This window comes from Pipra filicauda, unplaced genomic scaffold (genome assembly GCF_003945595.2).
Source record: "Pipra filicauda isolate LSUMZ 115617 unplaced genomic scaffold, ASM394559v2 scaffold169_size1572857_pilon, whole genome shotgun sequence".
Lineage (NCBI taxonomy): Eukaryota > Metazoa > Chordata > Aves > Passeriformes > Pipridae > Pipra > Pipra filicauda.
The window spans coordinates 373670-394601 of NW_024104206.1; positions in this window are offsets into that span (position 1 = coordinate 373670).

Sequence of the window (20932 nt, forward strand, 5' to 3'; positions counted from 1 at the left end):
CCAAAAAAATGAACTGCTGTCAGCTGCAAGCTTTTCAGTTTAGTAGCAAAATAATTCTGTATTATTTGTATTTCCAACAATGCTGAATAACCTTAGATTTTGTTATGATGGAAAGCATGCTATTCTTTTTAATGTCATTTTGGGGACCGCTGAGAATACTGAACAGTTTTTGGATACATTCAAACCTTTTCTTATTCCTTTTCTTTTTCCCTTGGCTGTAATGAGCTAATCTTCGTATGCTAAGGGCTGAATACAAAGTGTGAGGAGGAAGGTTCATGGAAAGAAAAGGAATAATATTCACTGTTGATGTTCGCTAATTTGGAGTTGCATGAAATCCATAACTTGAAAGTACCTTTTAAACAGTACTACACTGAATGCGTTTTTCAGAAAGAAACTGCAATTAAAAGGACCAGCAGGGATGCTGCCTTGTGAAGAAGTATAGGATAAGCTCATCCTGAAAAGGCTCTGTAGTGAAACCCAAGCACAATATTTCTCATCCACGTAGTGGATATAATCACCAGAATTCAGTTTGAGTTCAGAAGAGTGGTGGATTTTGTATCAAGCCATATGAAGGATAATTGAGAAAGGACCCTTCAGGCTCTGTCACCAGAAGAGGCAGTGGCAAGCTGGAGGTGACACACGATGGCAGCCTATGCTTATGGCTGTCCATAAACATTCTCTTCTCTGAAACGGAGACGATCCAAATTGAAGAGGATTCACATGAAGCAGTCCCGGAAAAATCACATGAATCCTTCCAAATCTGACTGCAAAGTCATGTCTTCAAGTAAGCAGCACAGACAAGTATCTCACCTGGCCTAAAGAGCAGCCCGGAAATAAGGCGGCAAGAAAGTTCTGGTGAAGGAAGATAGGAAGCACCAAAAGAAGTATAAAATAACTGTTTCAATATTAAAAAGTCTCTTATTTCATGTCCCAAGAAGGGAAGAACAGGAGAAAATTTTGTACCTCTAAGTGCCATAGAAACGGCAAAACTTGTTTCTTAGATTGTTCTTTAAAAATAATTTAAAAAAGGAGATTAATTCAAACCGATAACATTTATTAAATATCCATGGAAATCCAAAACAAATACATTGCCTAATCAAGATGAAAGACCAAGAATACTTCTGATGTTTTAATCTGAAAAATAAAAAGTTCAGTATATTGATAGGGCTTAATTATGTCCTTTCTATATTAAAACTGTAAATATTAAATTATGCTAAAGTAAAATATTTTTTATCATACTTTAACATTTATTTTATACTTGTGAAACTTCTGTGAGGTTAGTTCATAAATCTACATCAAGCATTTTAATACAAAGGATGTTGACTTAAACTCATCATCTGCTTAATCAACAGTTCTAGTTTATTATCAGAAAGCATTGGTAACCTTGATGCACTTTATCTTAATTTATGCTTTCATCAAATAGAGATAGAACTAAATAATAAGTGATCATATTAGAAATGCATTGGAAAATGTACACCGGGAAAATAATTCAACAACATTTGGCAGCAAATACTATCTTCATGCAACTAAATACTGGCAATATAGTAACACATTCCTTATCAGAGCCTTTTTCTTGTGGATCTTGAAATGTCTGTTTCATCTCAAATTATGACTGTAGTTTTACCTGCAGTACCATTAGGTTATATTTGACTACCAAAGTCAGTACTATCATTCTGAGGCATCTTTTCTGTAATATACCCTTTCCAGATTCTTCCCCAACTCCTTGTATATGGTGACTATAAGGTAGTCCTTGAAGCATGTCAAACAGATGAACTTGAGGGCAAATTCAAATTTGTATTGCCACGTCTGAAGGAAACACTCCTGTGCCAGTGGTGGGCAACTGCTGAATGCAAAAAATGTGGGCTACCCTACTACTATGCTCTGATGGAATAAAGAAGTATTAAGCACTCTCATGGGGTTAGTTTTGTGGTGGTTTTTGTTTTTGTTTTAGTTACACTCTTCCCAAACACTCCTGGAAGTTTTGAAAGGAGAAAACTGCAACAAGCATTTACATAACATCTTCTTAAAGATGCCATCTTTACAGTTAAAAACATTGAAAGCACTGAATTAACTGTGAGAAGCATGAGCTTTTTTTCCCCACATACCTACACACAACAGGAACAGAGGGGACCATTACTTTACATGGTAACTTGTTTGTCTAGTTTAAACCCACTATTCATCCTTGTGAAATATTGAATCTATCACAAACCCAAGGGATGTCATAACTAAGCACCACACTGTGTCTCTCAGACATGGTTGTAACAGGAGCAAATCCTGGGGACATGGGTTTTATTTGAGGTCTGTCAGCCACTTTGCATGTTTTGAAAGCCATTTCTCATAAATGTGGTTCAAAAACTCTTGTACTTCAAACAAAGCATTAAAAATGTATGTAACCACTGCATCCTCAGAGTAATCCATAATCAAGAATGCATCATGGAACCAGGTGGCAATTATTTCCAAGGAAACAATTTCAATAAATGTACTGAGAAAAGATGTATTTTTCCAAAGCATCAGGCATAAAAGAATTCTTCCAAGGTTGGACATTTTCTAGAACTCACAACTTTTTTCTGTCATTCTTTAGTTGATAGAATTCTTTATGACAGATAACGTCTTTAGTTTTGTTTTTCTGCTTTTGCTTTCCCTACTCTTTTGGTATTTCCCTTACCAGATTCCATGATGAAAAACAAAGAGTCAGTTACTACAAATAAAATCTTAAAAATCATTAAAATTTATTACAGAAAAAAAAGGTATAAATTCATGGAATGATTAAACTAAAGAAAATAGTTGTACCAAATCTCAGAGTGGGAAGAAAGATAAGACCTTGTGCTGGACTCAAGGAAGATAGACTAACACTTTATGAGAGTCAGGTATTACATTTGCTTTGAGTAAAACCAATTTCCAGGCATAGAAATGTAGTATAGCCCAAATCTTTTTATCCAAAAGCGGGCTTCTCAAGGCTCATTTGGTAAAACTGCTTATTGGGAATCATAGGAGTTCGTACTGATCTTAGTGGAAATAGTATGTATGTAATATAAATTCATACTATTATTACATGGAGATAAATACTTGAGTATTTTCATGATCCCTCTACAAAGACTGCTTATGCTTTTTACAGGACAAAAGCCAAATGAAGAATTCAGCCAAAAATAAGCAATAGATTTCAATTTACCCATGTTCAAACCTTACAAAATCCCAGCCAAGAACTGGAAAAAACAAATGCAAACAAACATGTAGGGTGAACATTGGATGTCCAGCACTTTTAGAAGTCAGATACTTCTGTTTTGAAACTAAAGAAAAAAGCTGATTATCTTCTGCTGTGAGTTGTATGGTCTCCTCATGCCTGTGATATTTGCATAATGCAGTCTTTGCCTTTACAGTACCTTTTGCACTCTTGGATAGTGAACTCTGTCGCTTTGAAGAGATTATTAACCTTTTTGTATCATTCTCAAAAGAATAAAGTAAGGTATTGGGTTTTGCGTGCTGTACTTGATGAATGTGTTTTTTTCCACGTTATTATCTTTTTGCACTGAGAACATTTTCAGTAAAAATCTTGTTTAGGAACAACATGAAACTGACACAAAGCATATGCATCCCCAGATTTATTTGTCTTTTTGCAAAGTGAGTTTCTATTACCATGTGTACCCTTTTAAAAGCTGCTGAAGTATAAAAGCTTTTACCATTTGGTGAGTAGCTATTTTGCATTACTACTTTATGGAGTCACATCATAATCTGTCAAACTCCCCTTTATAATTATTAGTGAATCCTAAATGACATAGTTCATTCCTCGACACCTTGTATGACAGTGAAAAATAAGATTTTTCATGTAAGTTCCTTGCAATATAGACTAATTGGCATACTAATTGACTTTTACTATAATTTAAGTTTATTGTCTATTGCTTTCAGATTGTTATCTGACATTCATTTTTCTACTAGAACACAGTAGATATTGTTTTTGTAAAGACAAATGTGCTTTATTTTACTATACCAGTGAGATGTCTGGGTTTTCTGTTTGAACAACCTGTGTACATAAGGTGGTTTTTTTTTTCCATGTGTTTTGCCTCCAGTAAAGAACAAATTGTATTTTAACCTGGTGTGTGATCAACAGAGTATGTTGTCATTATACAGGTTAAAGAAATTAGCATAGACCAGATTTTACACATTCCGATGAAAGTTCGGTCTAACCCGAGCTAGCATTATTCAAGTGTCAGGAGCCTTTACCTTCCAAGAATTTTAAGTTATCAAATTGTATGTGTGCTAAGAGGGTTTATTGTCCTTCAGGTCATGCTTACCGGGTTGCTTAGATTCAGTAAGTACAAAAGCGAATTTAAGGAACATTAAGTATCTGTACTGGGCCAAGAAACAGGAAAAAAGTATAAATCGGGTTTGGAGCAGTCCTCCGTAGACACATGCAGGAGAGAAGGAGGCTTGATAGCATGGCTTAGAAGCGCAGTTTTAGGTTTACATCTATATTTCCAGTTTTACAAGGCTGATATAGATTACTGGCTACATTTTATTAAAAGCAACTTAATAGTTGTGATTTATACATATACTGTGTCAAGGGATCTACTTATACATTCAAATTCCTGTAAAAAGTAATATAGATTTTTGCATGACATACCAAATTTCAGGATGTACTGCTGACCATTGCCTAGGCTCTATTTAGATTTTTCATCAAGAAAGGTTTACATTTCTTTGATATCATCAATAAAATTAGCCTATTTCATTTACAGCATGTTTTATTCTATAGTGTACACAAATATTACATCATCCTTCTTTTAAAGAATCTATTTTACAGTAATGTTATTACCCATAATAAGTTCCATACTGATAGCACTGACAGCACTGAAAATTGTCTTTTCTTCACACACACAGGCAAGAAAAATAAATTTTCTCATACTTCAGTCCAATTTTAGTGTCATACAGATAGGCACCATGATCTGTATTACATTTTTACCTACATATCTAGGTACCCAACACAGTAATTACATACATATCTAGGTACCCCCCACAGGATTTCGCAACTTGAGGAGGATTTAGGTGTGACAAAAGCAAATGCAGATGTAACTTCAGAACATGAAAAATTAAAAAAATAAATGTAACTTTCTTGTTCAAATTTTGAATGTTGGACCAAGAAACATTCATTCCATTTTGGAGACATATATATTGCTATTAATTTTTATAAGCACTAACATTCAAAGTTTTTAAAATGGAAAAGGAGTCAAGGCATTGATGAGCAGAGTACTTTTCAGAAGTGTTAAATGGACCGTCACTTCAAGAAATGATTGACATTGACAAAGAAATTAGATGCTCAGAACTAGACATTTTATCTTCCAGTTAAAGCCTGAAAAAGCAGCAGGCAAAGACTAAGTTGCCAGGGAAATGTTGAAAACTAGTTATGATAAGACTCCCAATAAAATTTCCCAAATTTTCAGTGAAGGAAGGAACTAGAAGAAAACTCAGAACAAGGTGAAAATCTTACTGCAGTGGCTGCTGAGATATAACATGTCTTTAGATGACAGTCTTCTGCAGTGTCACATTAATCAGAATAAAAGATATAACTGGAGAAAGCTATGGGAGAAGTACAATAAAGATATGAACGATTCATTCAATGAAAAAAATCCATAACAAATGCAAAGTTTGTGCAAAACAGGAGATAGAAATATGTCTGGCAAGTGTCAAGTATCTGCCACAACAAGCATGCCATCAGGCAGCTTGTAAAACAGGGAGCAACTTACTAAAAGAGTGAACTGTTTTGAGAGGGAATAGGTGAGTATATTTTCTTAAGTACTCCTGTTAGGAAGAGACACACAAAGAAATCATTGCTGTAACAGTATCATTAATAATTCCATTCAACATCATCACTAAGTGCCCACACATTTAATGTCTTTATGGCACTCAAGACGTTTAGCAGCCTTAAGAGCTCAAAAGGGATGGAGCCTTCCCATTGTGGTTGAGTTCCATGGACTGTCTTTAAAGAAGACAGTGGTGAAGTTACTAGGATAAATAAACCTTTTAATTTGACCAATTAATGAGTGAGTTTGGGTCACTTTTAAAACTGTGCAGAGCAGAAACAAGTCTTTGGCTTTGTGCTACTACAAATTAGAAAAAAAAGGTGCCTTCTTGCAATCAAAAATATGCAGACCTTCAAAAATTCCAAATACAATGAGGTATTATTACCTATAACATTTCCTGTTCTGTCAAAATATATGTAGTATCAGAGAAAGGAACAGTTTAGTAAAACATGTATTTTATGCTACCTGGGTATCTGAGTCACTTTTTTCCTCTCTACAGTTTGATCTTTTACTGTGAAAACCTTAATGCTTACGCAGGACAAATAGTTTTCCTACCACAGTGTAGAATGGGAGCAGCCTGGCCTAGGAGGTAGGGTATGGAGCTGTTGAGGAGCAGCAAGACACCAGCACACAAAAGCAATTTTTGGTTCTCCATGATACATGACAGCTCCTGGGAGTCCCAGTGAGTATGAGAGGCAGTGATAAACTGCATGGGTGAAGCACTTGCTGGCAGCAAAAAACCTGAAGCAAACTGAGGGGAAGCTGACATGTCCTGTCAGATGTGATCAGGATGAGGCAGACCTCATGTGGAAGACAACTCCAAGCAGGAGTTGTAACTAATTCACTTAAACTGATTGTTCTTTACACTCCTAGTTTGTCCAATTGCAGACATCTGTGTCAGGATTTAAAATTCACCTCTTACAACTGCGTTTGGGTTTACCAACATAGGTCTTGTTGATGTTAATTGAAGTTCACTATTTGACTCCTTGGAAAACCACTTCAAATTTTACTCTCGGCTTTCAGTCTGTATCCTGACTTATCTTTAAACTCACTGTGAAAGGTACTTCTGGTTGTCAGACAAACACTTTTGCTAATGAATTAAACCTTAAAATTTCTCCTCTGTTTTATAACCAGAAGAATATTTAGTTAATCCCCTGCTTTGTCTATAGGATATACAAATCACTGAGTATCAACTACAGAACAGTTCCACTCTGAGATAACATTCGTGAGTGGTCAATGCGTCAACTTACCTTCATTAAACCTTCATTAACCTTTTACCATTCTTCTTCTAATTTCCAGTATCACATTAAGCCATGTGGACTAATCAATAGTTCCTCCTACCATGGGACACTAATACAAAACAAAAAGATGTGGTATGTTTTTCCCTCTTTTTAGACCACATGTATTTGCTTTTGACAACAACTAGAATTCTTTGAGAACTGCTATGGTTCCTCCTTCAAGCATAATACATGAATACTTTGTTGAGTTTCCTCAATCACAGGCTATATGCCTATAACTTTTGAGCACTCGCAATGTGGAATATTTTAAAATTCTTATGACTTTGGATAATTTTTTTCCTATAATTTTTCATCTAGCTTGTACAATTTCCATCATATTAATCTCTTTAATCCTACTCTCACTATCTCTAATTTTAGATTTTTCAGTCCTTTTTACCCTCAACACCCTTGGCATTGAATGAACTTCTTATAGGCTTTATAGAGGATTCTATTGTCAGCTGAAAGACTTCTCTGAATTGCCAGGTACTGACAATTTCAAAAATTGGTTTTAAATTTGTTTTTGCTGCATTTATGTTTGTCCTCATTAGTCATAGCTCAGGATTCTCGTGTTGTCTCTTTTGAGCTACAATCTCCTTTCTGACATGTTCTGTCTCTGATTTCTGAATCATCTCAATTGTTTCTAAATTCTTTTGCACTTTTGTCTTAACCATGCTTGTTAAAATACCAATTACTTAGCTGGGACAAGTTCTACTGTAGAGGTAACGCACTTTTATAATATAGTAAATTGATCACCTTTTGGATGTCATGTTTTAGTACCACAGTCTGAGTGGCTTACGTTAACTCTATAAATGGTGTGCTTGCTCTCAAAAATTTCACTTCACTGCCAGGTTAGCAATGGCAGCATTTTAGTCATCTCAAAAACATATCAGAGTGTTCTAACAGTCTCTAATTTTACTGAAAAATACTTATAAAATTGAATCAGTACAAATGTCTTCTAATTTTCACTGACTTAAAATGGTGACCCATATGTCACAAATGCCTATCCAGGCATTCTGTAATCTGCTCACATAACGTGGTGTGCAAAACAAGCATTTCAAATACCTGACATACGTAGTCTGAAAGCATAAGGCTAAAGAAAATAATAATATTATGCCAAGTATAAAATTACTTTCTCATTGGTTCCATTATGTTATTAATCTTTCTACCTGATATTAATAGTGTATTTTCTTCTTTATTACCTTCTATGCATTTCTTTATAGTCCAGCTCAATGAAATTCAGTTTTTATAATACTCAAAGAATTGAATATGCCAGATTCAAAATGTCTGCTCTTAGTTTTCAGGGTACTGCCAACAAAATAATTTAACCTACACATTCATTTCACACTGCTGAGCCCCGGGTTTCCGGCTTCATTTGCAGTCACTCTTCTGTCTGAATACATCTCCTCAGTTCCACCATTTCATCATTTTCTTCTCCCTGTCCCACTTCATTTTTCCTCATTTCATGAGGCATAGCATATCTTGTAATTCAGTATATATTCTTCTGCCCTGACTTGTTTTGTGGTAAGCATGCAAATGCACTGGTTTTGGTAAGCCTTCTTGCTATCTTTTCTGAAGCTATCATTGCAGTTGTAATCCTAGTCAATTTATATTTGCAGAAATTAAAATGTTAAGGAATACAAAACTTATGGATATTTTTAATATAATTTAAACCAATAATTTTACAGAAACAGGCAAGCAACGTGTATCCACACTAACACAAACTCCTTTTATTTCCTTAACAGAGGTAGTCAGTTCTCATTAGGCTATATTTTGCGGTTGTGATTATTTTAGCATACAAAGACTTTTCCAATGTCATAGAGAGTATTTGTAGTAACCCTTTTTTAAACATCTACTAAATTATCTATATAGAAGTACATTTGAATAAAGTTACCTGTTTTTTTTTTTGTCAGTGATAGAATAGGTGAGTGAGTATTCTCTTAATCTCAAGGATGAGTCCTTTGAAGTCATGCTGGTGTGATTTAGAATTATGGAAGGTCAATTATTATCTGTGCACTGCCATTTGACTTCGGTGTGGTTTTATGTACACAAGAAAAATGTTTTATTCTCTCTTCAGTTAATATATGTATCCTTTCAAACTATTTTTTCCTTTTGTTTTAACAGCTTTTTTGTACTTTTTCTCTAGATTCAATTGCACCATATGAACCATCTTGCTTTGTGCCCAGATTCTGTTCCATTTTCTTCTCTCCCCTGTTATAAACTTCCAAACCCAGTTTTTAACAAACCTGTTACAAATTTTTCTAAAGGTTTACTTGTCCCAGAGGAATTTAGCTTTCATTTTGCTTTCTCTAATACACATTGCATACCTTGTCACTTCAGTTCCATTATGTCCTGTCATTTATATTATAATAAGTTATTTCTGAGTTAATCAACATCCCTACTTATGATGCTTATTAATGTGACACATGGTGGTGTTCCTTCTTCTGTAACCACTAAATTTTAAACTCTTCTCATATCTCTCCCCATTTGAAAGTGATTTTTGTATTTTACTCTTTGTTTTTCCATTATTTTCCCCATCCTCCACTCCATTTTAATTTCCTTTATCTTACACAACTTTGTCAAATAAGCTTACTATCACAGTACTTGTCTTCTATTTTTCTTTCTTTCTTTGAAGATAATTTTCTCAGATACCTTAAAGATCATTTATCCTAATGGTACCAATAATTATTTGTATGAAGCAAAAGCCTGTGGGACCCAATCAGGTGAGCTCCCATTATCCTGAGTGCTGTGCAAATAACAGTTGTTGCCAGAGGTCAACAGGACACAAAGTTATGATTTCAGCTGCACATTTAATTTAAGAAAATATACAACAAAGGAGCACAACAAAGAGCAAGGAGAGGGAAGGACACCAGGCCAGAGCAGTAGATACACTTGGTCCTGAACTCATATTAATTTTCAACACCTATCTGGGAAATTTAGTTGAACCTAGTTACCCCAAATGTCTGCAGAATCTATAGTGAAAGACAGCTGGAATGGAGACTGTAGGAGCTATCAGCCTTCTCAGTGGGCTCCTACTGTCAACATGATTTGACTTACTTTGACCTCTCAGAAGACTCAGAAATCCTGGAAATTTACACTTGAATTTGACATAACTTGGTGTCTCAGTATAGGCAAATACGTGCATTAGACCAGTATCAAAATTTCCTTCCTGTGGCTAGTACCCATTGCCATTTGTAAGACCTCTTTGTTAGAACAGATTGAACAAATCTAAAATAAGCATAGGAAACAGTTACTCAGTGCTCCCATACTCTTGACTGAGATATGGGATATGTTATGAGAAAAGTGGGGTTTGACGTTTTCCTCATCCTTACAACACACAATTGCATTCAAGTTTTAGTTTTAAAAGCAAATCATGGGGGGTTTTATCTCTTCTTGTGGAGGCTTATTGTCAGGATTATTGCCTAGCACTGATGAAACATTTGCCTGAATTATCTTGTGAACAATCATAACTATGGAGTCTACTACCTAAAATAAATCTTCTACTCTTTTCTTCTACCAATGTTCTTAAAATATTGGCAGAATATCAGCACATCTTCTCTCCACTTTACTTCTACATCTCACTATACAAAGATACTTACTGAACTTCGTGGTTTTATGGCACTTCATGCATTTTTACCCTCTTCTTGTAGAAGTGGCAAAGAGAAATTTCTGTTTAAATTTTCATTTAACCTACCTCTTTAAACCACACCAATACAACAACTTGCAAACACCATTAGCTAGGGAGTAAAATACCATGACCATACCTACTTAGTACTTTCTTCACAGGTCAGTCCATCCACGTTACTGGTATCTTGTTACTTATCTCTGAAATGACAGCTACCTAATGACGTAATTTTAATAACGCAGTGATATAAATAAATATCATATTAGAGGGGTTTAACAAAGTCACAAAGACTACAGTTGCATTTGCCTTTTTACTGACATATACTGTAGATTTGTATCTACTTCACCTGTATCTACAGGTTAAGTCCATACTTGAAAGTTACATTGCTACAGTTTGGATGGTCTTGTGATTTAAAAATAGTGTGCACTATATTCACTAATATATTCACTAATAATGTGAAGAAAGAAGTGTGGATGTACTTTAGGTAGAGATTGCTTATCTCTATTACTGTGTGGAATATCCATACTGTTATATAGCACCTTTATATCTGTATAATCATGAATGCACAAAGACGATTATAAAATTTTAAATATATATCTTATTGTGGGAAAATTTGCTGTTTAAGATGAGCTTCCTTGGTTCTTCTAGCCATTCAGATTTTTTTAATCCTAAAAATTTCCAAGGTTTCGCTTCTCGCTAAATATTTGAGCTGCAGATAACTTTTCCCTGAGGTATATCTTGTGAGCAGTTAGCCAGCTTTTTTGTTACTTCTCCTATAATCTTTTAACCCTCCCTTCATTTTCAATTCCTAAATGCACTTTTTTTTCCTGAAGGCTGGAAGTAGATTTGCTTTCTTGTTAGCTTTACCCTGATGTAATGTTTCTATGGCATTGCTTAACACGAGTGAAGAGTCAGGCAACAAAGTCCTGATTTGAAGTCTACTGTTGAAAAGACCCTTATTGACTTTAGTAAGCTTGAGATTCAGCCATAAATCTGTACAAACAAATGATAGGGTCAACGGTTGTGTACTCTATAAAATTTCACTTAATAAATGAATGTAAAATTTCATCCAAAATGCCCCCATAAATTTATACCTCTCTTTTCTCATTCTTTAAATCAATATAAATGCAACACAAGGAATGTATCAGTGTCAAGCTATCAATAGCTCTGCCACTGTTGTCTTTTGTTTTATATGCTTGTCCCTTTAAAGCCAAGAATACAAATATCTCTATGTTTCTCAATTTTTTTGTAACTATATAAATTCAAATTCAGAATGATTTTTCTGGTTTCATTTCAATTATAGCTTAAAAAATGCAAAGTAAAAATCTCTCACTGAGAGAAAAAGAATTTGTCTGCAAAACTTTAACCCCATGTGATGTGACTTGATGAAACAACTGTGTTAGAAATGCAGAGAAAGGAAGCTCTGTAACAGCAGCAATGACAGTGTTAATGATGCTATTCTATCATACAGAGCCTGTAGAGGGCACATAGGCCTTCTTCAGAAAGATACAGAAGGACGTTGATGGATCTCATAAAGCTGACAGGTCGTAGCTATCCATTGTCTTGCAGAATAGATTAATAGATTCATTGGTTCTTACTAGACAAAACTGTTCACAGCGGATAGAATTTATCCTGAAAAGTTGCTGCATTCTGCTTCCTGGTACAAAATGGTCTTCGGCTTTCCATCTTTCAGTTGTTGTCAGGTACTTATATAAGAAACACAGAGAATCCGTTTACAGTTATGGGTCTCTGTCCTCACTCATAATTATAGTTATTAGATAGATTTTAAAAGCTCTTTTTGTCAAGAGTAGAACATTACAGAGACCCCAGGGGCACAATTAATCACCCTCTAGATATGTCAGCAGCATGATACAAGAGTTGGTGAATTTAATACCATTTTTTTGTGTTGGATGGAAATCAAAAGGAACTATTTGGCAATACGCCTCAGATCATTACAAAGCTGTCTACTGTGGCACTCCAACCGTGACAGCCACAGGTCAGCTCTGGAGGGAACTTGTAGAGCCAAAGGCGACCTGTAAAACCAAACTGATCCACATTTTGTTATCACGAATATTTTCACCTGATGCACTCTGATGCATTTGTTATAAAAAAGAAGGGGAAAAGAGAGAAAAAAATCTAATGCCTTTTACGTCAGTGAAGCAAATAGAGCAGTAATTTGATGCTTGCTGATATTAGTGAGAAGTTAGCAATCCCTTTGATGGAATTGAGTGATGGCTCATCAAGGGCATGTGTAGGGGTCATAACCTGGCTCTACATCATCTTGGAACTGGTCTAACAACTGCTTCATCATACTCTCTGTGTCCACTACCTTTCAAACCACGTGTAAAAAAATTAAAAAATCAAAAAAAAAATTATAGAAAACATTCTTAATTTATACCCTGCTGTTATAAAACAAATGTCAGGAGAATATATGTGGGCTCACAAGTTAATGCTTTTTACAACTGTGATTTTGTATTATATCACCCATTCCAGAATACTGGGAAATGTTCTGTGATAACTCTGACACAGCATTACCAGTCTCGCAGTACTATTTGAGATAATGCTTCAAGTAGGCTTGATTACTATGATTGCTTCTCATTTGAGCTATATCTCCATCTTCTTTCATTTAACAGAAGTGTGTTTGCAAGTTAAGAGTCTGAAACTGTTTCACCGTATAGGTTTTTTGATCCTTGACTAGCAGGGGCACAACTGCTGGCTTAAATCTCCTCTTTTCAAATCTATAGGGAATCCCACTGAGTCATAAAAACAGAATTTCCTTGATTAAAGAGAAACCAAAACAGTGTCAGCTGTATTTCATTGTTTTTCCCAAGCTGAATGAGAAACCAAGAGGTATTTGCAAGCAAAATAGTAATCTGGTTGCTGGACTTCATTGCCCACACAAATTACATTCATGAACATCATATGGGAAAGCCAGATCTTGTATTGATTATAGTAAATGGAAAGGTTTTGTGACAAAAGTACTGCATCAAAACCTGTTGAGTTTATGGATTTCCTGGGAAAAAAAAGAACATTCATCTTAAATTCTCCTAAGGGTATTGACAGGTTACTAGCTAAGTGGTTGCAAACCAGGGTGAAAAATGGATTCCGTGGAGGCAGAAGGTACTTTTGATGTACTTTGTCTCTCTTGAACAGTTCCATTTTGATGCTTGCTTGATTGCCTTGAGCAATTTTTAAATGCTGTTTCCGTTTTGATGACAGATCATGGTCAAACTATGACCATGCATCAATGAATCGGAATACAGTCTACAACATTTATGAAGACAGAAAATCTTCAGACTGTCTTTTGCTATTATTCTCATGGGTGGTGGGTGTGAAGAAAAAAAGATGTCCTCAGTCATAAGGGGTTGGGATAGAGTTAAGAGTATCACAGTTGTGTACCTGCATGTCCTCTATACTGAGACATATTTGCCTACATATCTGATATGGAAGTTGTATCCTTTTGATGCATAGCTGTATTTTAGTACTAAATTATGATATTCTAATGCACTGAGGTGCCTTAGATAGGGGCCATATTAATGGTAATAAGGCATGTGGGTGGGGCAGAATTTTTAACTGAGGTATTTTGATGCCAGTATAAGTTTAAGGTGAAGCAGGCTCCAGTATATACATATGCACTCTCCAGTCTGCTAGTTCTGACCAGTGTGCATTCTTCTCAACAAAATACCCAGCACCATGGCTAGTCAGAGCTTCTGGGGCTTACCTTAGGCTCTAGTGCTATTTTTTACTTCCTGTGCTGCATCTTGCTCTCTGCCTTTAGAAAAAGTGAATATATGATAATCAGTTTGCTCCTTCAGAATAAGAGGAAAAAAGGAAGGGATAACTATACCTTGGGGCTTCTCTTGTTCCTTCTCCTAACCAGAAACACTCTAATATTTTAAACAAATAAAAAAACCCCAGAGTTTCTAGCCATGGAGGGCAGCAAATCTCAAAAGGCCTTATGCTGTCCAAAAAAATTCTTGGAACACATGTCTAAATCTAAAAAAGAAATGTAAAATCTCCTTCTTCCTGCACTTTAGCCTTCAAAAGACTGTACAATAGCTCAATTCCATGTAGGTGTTCTAGGTGGTTTCTAGGAGTCTAAATGCTCTTTGGCCTAGCTTGTCCATCAGCATGGCTGCATACTTCAGCCTCTCAAATCCAAGTTCAGGAAATGCAGAATAGCTCTTTCTTCATATTCATTTTAGGTTTCTTGCACTTCAGTCTGTACCTGATATCTCTAAGAGGTGTCGGCAGAACAGTACTTGGTTAAATATCTGCTAGGGAAAGGCTTTTAGTGATCCCAGCTTCTCCATTATGAGTTTTCTACCAGAAAATATTCCCCTTGGATCCACTCCTTACGGCATTCTCACTGACTCATTTTGGTTATAGCAAGTCAGATAAACAAGCATTGAGATTTAAATAGCAGGAACCAACCTGGCTCATCTTCACAGAAGCATGTTAGAGAGTCATTATATGAGCTACAGAGTCAGGAGATGGGGCCCTGAGTTGAGAGGGAGGGAGAAGAAGGAATAATCTCTAGGAGAAGATCAGTAGTGAACTGCTGTGGACACACTGGTTGCACTGACACAGGTGGTTGCTAGACAGCAAAAGCCATCCAAACTTCAGAGGCCACTATACTGAGTGCTGAAACAAAAGATGTAGAATGGGTACTGGTAGATACCAAAACAATTAACAGCATCCCTAGTTTTGATGCCAGGAAATTCAGGAAAGGTCCTCTAGCATGCTTCAGCATGGCTGGCAAGAACATGATATGAGGGCCAGCAGTGCCTGCTGTGGAACCAGGCGAGGCAGCTTTAGCTTGTTGACTTCACTGCTGCCTTTCCTCAGCTGCCTGTTCCTGGTGCTCTGGCAGAGTCTGCTGCTCAGAATACACCAGAGGGAAGGGGCTTTATGCATGTTACTGATGCACTTTTCAAAAAAAAGAACAGTAAAGCCAAATTAGTTGACTGCACTGAAGTACATAAGAAATGTCTGCTGTCGCTGTTACGGGGGTAGTATTCTCCTCTAGATGTATAAGAACAGGAGGTGACTTTTTAAATGCCCTGCTGTTCTGTTGGAGTTTTTTTCCTGTGAGCAGCTGACTAAAACTTGACCCCTTTATTTCTAAACTGCTTCCCTGCCACCAATACAGTGGTGCAGCTCTTTGGTGCAGACAAAACCCAAACTGATCTTTAGGGCTTTTACTGCTCCACTTTAGAGTAGACTCTTTCTGGAAAGAACTGGAAAGTAACTGGGATGTTGGCAGATTTGCCAACGTCAGGCAAAATATGCTTTTGCAGAGGGTGATGTGAAATGAAAACATTTGCTCAGAGAAGCTGTATTTCAGTATTCTGTGTTTTGTAGTGCCAAAAGGTGAGCAAACATATTGCAGGCTTTTGCCTGGGTCTCATTCCAGGCAGGTGGAAACTCAGATGATCTTCTGCATGAGTCACAACATTCTTGCATGATGAACAAGGTATTGCAATGCCAGGAGTCCAGCTACAGTATGCCAATGTTTGAGATCTCACTTTCTTTAAAGGCTGAATTAAAGGAAATATGAGCTCTTTCATTCTCTCTGTGTTTCACCTTTCCTAATATTTTTTAGAATAGAAAAAAAAATCAAAGCATTTCAACATTGCAACATTAATATATTTGTTCAAATCTTCAAACTTTCCATTTGCCATATCTGTACCTTCTTACCAGTGTCCTCTTTGCTTCCTAATTTTGTTTCATAAGTCCTTCTTTCCGTTTTCTCCCTTGCTTCTTTGCTTGTCTTTGACACATAACCTATCTTCCTTTTCCTTTCAATGCATGAAATTCCAGTTTTCCATAAAATTTCTCATATTATAGGAGTACTATCTAAATGCAAATATTTAAGGAAAAACAGAAAAAAAAGTAAAGTACTTCCTCACCAAAGTGTGTATTTAGCTGGCTTCAACACTAAGACAGTTACCAGCTAGTGAAATGCTTAATAGTAAACCTTAGTAAAAATGGTTTTAATTACTGAATTGTGATCAAAAAGAAAGTTTTCCTTTTTATATCCCTTATGAATTGTCTTTTTCTTATTGCTTAAGGGAATATATTTTAATATTATATGTATTCAAAAAGTGTCCAGTGAGACCACAGTAAAATACAAATCATGCATTTGTGAAGCCCTGCTCATCAGTCTGTTTGGAGTGCCAAAGCTACCATTGTCTACTCCTCTAAAGAACCCTCTGTTCAGGAATTTATTTATATCACCTGCTTATGAAATAGATTCAAAACACAAACATCATAATTAGGCCTTTATACCAGAATTTCAAGAGAATTAAAATTCAGCTCTTCCCTATAATTTTAATCTGGCTAAAACTGGAGGTAATTGCAGAGCTGTAAGAGCTTTTTTTTTTTCTCCTAGGATCTGGTTTTGTTGAATCCTTTGATAATATCCTGTGAGACGACTTGATATAAAGAGATTTCCAATACAGGACTGGTAGTGACAGTGATAGGCACCTGGAATTACCTATGATAGATAGACAGGTAGGTAGGATAAGCAGTTTTAAATCAGTTTTTTCTAGGAAATAAAATCTTTCACTCCTACAATCTCCAGAGTAGTTTAATTTAGTTTCCACTGGGCAACTCATGTATAACAGCACCCTTTACTCCATGGGATGAGATTTAGGCAGCAAGCAGTTTCGTAGAAAGGACTGACACCCTTACCACTTGCACCTGCAGAAGCCCTATGACACCCCTGCTCAGCTCTCTTTGCTCTCACTCTATGCCTGGCCCAAGCAATCATGACTCCTAGGGTTCAGAAGAGCAGTAGGGTGGTTGCTCCTGTGCCACCACCCACCTTTCTGCCACACCCTGTCCCGTTACTTCCCCAGCTGCAGGAGTGTTACAGGAACATCTGTGCCAGTGTAAACATCACACCATGCTGGGAAAAGCACAATCTGACCCAAGGGCTTTCTGGACTCTAGCAATATAACCGGGCTCCAAACCTCTCATCTTTCACTCCACCTTTGACTGATATAATTTGCTTTCACAAGAATACTTCCCAATGTCGTCGTTCTCACATTCCTGTGAGTTTGGAAAGTGTGATGGTCCCATTTCAAAGATAATGATCCAAGGCAAAGGTGCACCTTCTCAGAAACTGCACTTACCCTGGTAAAGTCATCTATCTTGGCCAATGGTCCATTGGCCCCAGGCTGACTGATTGATTGTACATTTCACGTTGCTCTGGTTTAGCTCCCCCTAGAACAAACTAGGCACATCCACACTGATTAGTCAATGACTCTGTGTATCCTTTTGGTTCCAAGTAGTGGCCTTAATGAGTATATCTTTTTTGTCTCTTTTTTTCACTTAAAAGTGCTTAAACCTGAGAACTGTCACAGCTTACTGGCATGGCCCCAAAGTTTCTGTTCTCAGGCATTAGATTTATTGCCTGGGATATCCTACACAGATAAATCTGCAAGATATTGCAAAAAACGATGAGGTAAACTCAGTAGTCTTGCCTACACTACCTGCAATGAATGGCCTGAAATGAACTGCCACTGGAGGAAAGCTCCCCCACATTTCACCCAAATTAGATCTTCAAGAGAAAAAATTGAATTAGACCCAAGGAGTAATCCAAGGGCAAATACACACACACACACACACACACACACACAGAGAGTGTTGATGATCAATGGCCCAGGACGTGCGAGTGAACTAGAAAGCCAAGTTATTTGAAAGTATAGTTGCACTGCAGGTATTAAGACACTTTATTTCTATCATTCTCAATGAAGACCTAAATCCACATAAGGATATTGGTCTTACTTGTCTAAAGCAGTGGGGTGGGCAAGTTAACCTATTCTTAATGTGCAAAATATGACTACCTTGCCAAAAATCTGGTTTATGCCAGTATTCTGTTTCATTGCAAATACTAGGCCAAAGCTCAAGTTCAGAGTCTTGAAGCATCATTTTGCAGGATACTTTGCAATCCTAAAGCTAGCAAGAACTTGAGGGCTGTGCCAAAACTTCATCTGAGCACATTGCACTCACATGAAAGACTGAAAATATCAGTCTTGCTTCTGTTTCTGGCGGAAAAGTGCTTGCAAGGGGCTTATTCTTTGCCCTTCCTCTTTTTTCTCTTCTTATTCTGTCTATTTGAACTGGAGGCAGACAGGACATAGAAAGCAGGATAACACTGGAGTACTGCCTGCCATCTTCCCTGACTGATATACTATGAGGAAGATCATCTTGGGCTGCCAACTTGTCATGCTTAGACCCTCACTGAGATTGAACTTTAAGTCTTTTTATGAAAGAAATATTCTCAAAACCAGAAATTTTCTTCTGTTGAAATGGAGACTGTGATGGAGTTAAGCAAATACTTAGGCCAGTGGAGGGGAGAAAAAACTCAGTCTAGTCCTACTTTGCCTGTTAGTCACTCTAAGAATATATCAACACATGCACTTGAATGATGGTCACAAATTGTTGGAGTATTTTACCCACCTGTGGGCAGGGTAGAAGCTAACAAATCTGTATTTTAAGCATATAGTAAATCAATAAAAAGTGCCTGAAAAAGTACATGCATAAGTGAAAAAAACAAACATAAGTGGGCTGGCCTCAGGATATCATTATTTATTGAAACATATTTTTCCTTTCCTTATGGTTTTAGAAACAAATGGCAGGTGCACTCAAAGAATAAAATTAGTCATAATTAGTTCTGCAGACTATTTTGAATCACGCAGCTGAGATCTGGATAAATAATTCCGATTTAACTCAGTAAATCTAAAACCAAAATCCATTTATAAACTTAGAATGCTTATTAATCTGTGGCTTTCAGGTTAACAGTTTGTGTCAATTACCCAAGTAGTCTTGCATCACCGGTAACTGCAATCATATGCCGTGTTTCTGTTCTTCGGTACAACAGTAAGGATAAGAATTCACAATTTCTCTGTTTCATGCCAATCAACTTCTTTATTAGAATATTTGTGAAAATGAGAAGCTGGGGGCTGAGTTGAGACTACTTTCTTTTTAAGGTCAACAAATTTTCAGAATTTGCTGTATGTTTCCTGATACCTGTGCTGCTGTTGCGGTGAACCAACACTTTCCCGAATGCTGCCTCAGGACCCAGTTTTCAATATTTTGACAAACTTCTATTGTAATTTTTGGCGAGTTCTCGGATTTTAGATCCACAAAACACTTGGAGGTGTGGGGAGTTAAGCGTGTTGCATAGTCTCTGCTGAGTCAACCTGAAAGTCCTTGGAGACCACTGTGAGTGTCTAATAGAGGTATTCATGACTGGGGAGCCATACCTTAACAGTGAAATGGCTTTTTAGGGCTGGGGCATACTGTGCTGGGCTAAGCAGTGCTTTCCTCCTCCTTGTGACATATTCCTCCTTCAGAGGTGATGCATGTATTGGATGGGTTAGGTAGAATAGACAACAGCAGCGGATACACAGCCACATCCAAAGCTCCTCATGATCCTCCCCTCATAGGTTTGGTGAGGACCGCACCTTCAGAGCAGGATGCTTGGTCCCACTATCTCCTCTTAACACTTGAAAGCCTCTCCTCTTCCCAGCTGCATATCCAAGGGCTTCCTCCACGTCCTGATGCCTTGACATAGATCAAGTTAAGTCTCACAGACAGGCTCCATTTGATGATTTGCTGAGCTATTTAAAGGAACCAAAATGGGTTGCTGAGCTGCTTAGAGAAAGCAAACCAGGGAGAATGTAGCCCACTGGCAGAACCAATCAGCTGTATGATGTATACAATGAGTAGTAACTAATAATAATTTGTGATAATAAATATATTTACACATGAACAATTTTTCTTGGCAACTCCTATGTTAACTTTAACTTCTTTCTCAACATTTCTTTTATCAGGAAATTTACTCTTGGCTTTAAGACTTCAAGTGAGTGAAATTCCACCAGTTGGCAAATTATTTGACAGCCTAGTAAGACTTGTGGTTAAAAAAGCATGCAGTAACTGTACTTCGAATCCCTTTTGCTACTAGCCATAATCAGCACCTCTGCATGACATTTTGTGCTTCACAACTAAAGATGAAAAATAAGTCTTTTCCTTTTATCTATTCATGGAACACAGTTAAGTTACCTGTTCATATGAATGTAGAAAATGGACTAAGTTTCCTTAATGCCCTGCTAAATATTTTGTATTTCAGATTTTTGAGTGCTTTTTTTAAAGCCTTATTTAATGTTTGAGTCTCTGCCTCAGTCAGCCTCTTTGTTCTCACTGAAGTCTGGGCCCAGGTTCCAATGTAT